Source organism: Fragaria vesca, linkage group LG7 (genome assembly GCF_000184155.1).
Source record: "Fragaria vesca subsp. vesca linkage group LG7, FraVesHawaii_1.0, whole genome shotgun sequence".
Taxonomy (NCBI): domain Eukaryota; kingdom Viridiplantae; phylum Streptophyta; class Magnoliopsida; order Rosales; family Rosaceae; genus Fragaria; species Fragaria vesca.
Window position 1 is genome coordinate 20519934 of NC_020497.1, and position 1533 is coordinate 20521466.

The window sequence follows — 1533 nt, forward strand, 5'->3', positions numbered from 1 at the left end:
AATTGGGTCTTAATCCAATAGCTTCCATTTGAGCAAGAAGAGCCATGGCCTTGTCAACATGCCCAGCTCTACAAAAGTCCTGTAACGAACTGTTGTATAACTCAAAAGAAATCTCCTCTCCTATACTCGGGCCATTTGGGTGGTCAGAAATTGAATGAGTTTGGTCGTTTAAAGCTAGAAAGTTGGGATTTGAGTGAGTCAGAGAAGCATGGAGCTTGTGTTTGTGAGAGTGTTTGAGACAAGTTGGGCAGAGCAAAGAGAGAGAAGTGAAGAAGCTACCTGAGGATGATGACAGTGAAGGTGACGTGGGACACAAAATGGACTGCGTCAGCATCTCTCTGTGTTGTGTTCTGGCGGTTGGGAGTTTCAGAACTCAGAGTGATGTTTCGTTGGTCTGAGAGTTTCAGATGAATCAAACTGTGTGAATTGGTGACACTCGAGGCTGACCCGATCAGATTTTCGTGAGCTAGTGAGCTCTCACTTCACCAGGCCCAATGATAAGCCGGTGAAAAAAATGATAGAAATTAAATAGGAAATTTGATGAATACTTTCAACTTCTTACTTGTACAAGAGTAATATCACTGGGTGGAAAATTGGAAACCTATTGTTTACGAAAGAAATATCACTGCATCAAATGGCGTTAGGCACCTAAATCATCTTCCTGTTGTGATGTCTGTAATTGCATTATAATTGAAAACTAAACTATTATTGTATGTTATCGATCCAATGAAATTAGTGATATTAGCATTTCTTAATTTTACTCAAAGTTAAAATAAAAATATTAGTACTCAATTTCATGATGTTGAGTAAGTGACCATCAAAAACTGCTAAAAGTATCAACCTTAATACCCTAAACACGTAAAAATGTACTTGTAAGTTATAACCGTTCAAGATGATGATTAACCTTCACAAATCAATAACTTCTTGTAACTAAATAAGAAATAAAGCTTAATATATGAATGACAATGACATCAGATATCCAATAATCCATCATCTATCTTAAACATAAAATGCATAGACACAAACGTGTTCCTAGTTAAGGTTGGCATTAAAACCTACGGGTATGGGTAGCCGTGGGTAAATATTCCTTTGGGTATTAAATTTTGGGTATTGGTATTGTATATGGGTATTTTTTTTTTGTGATGAAAAATACCCATAATTTACCCAACTCCAAGGTCAACCAAAAACGCAGAACCATTTTCGACCACAAAAAAAAAAAACGCAGAACCACGCCGCCCTCCGCTTCTCCTGGGGTCGACGCTGACCTTGCCTTCCACGTCGTCGCCGACTGGAACGTCGCCATCCCCCTCCTCTCTCCACTCGTCTCCCCCGATAGCCTCACCGACGCCAAACCCCGGGAAGACTCCCGCCTCCACCACCAGAAGCTCCAGAAACCCAATCTGCCACGCATCATGCCGCCGAGGTCTTCGTCAGCTTCGGCGGTGTTTAAGAAGTGGCAGCACCCGGCGGCACCCTTCTGCTACGAGCCTGCTCCGCCAGTGCGTTCTTTTGTTATGCCCAGAAATCCGACTC

The 1533-nt window shown here is 41.9% G+C and overlaps 1 pseudogene; it reads right to left on the minus strand.

Moving 5' to 3' along the window:
- Positions 1-1533, minus strand: part of LOC101298082 — a 3950-nt pseudogene that overhangs the window by 1713 nt on the left and 704 nt on the right.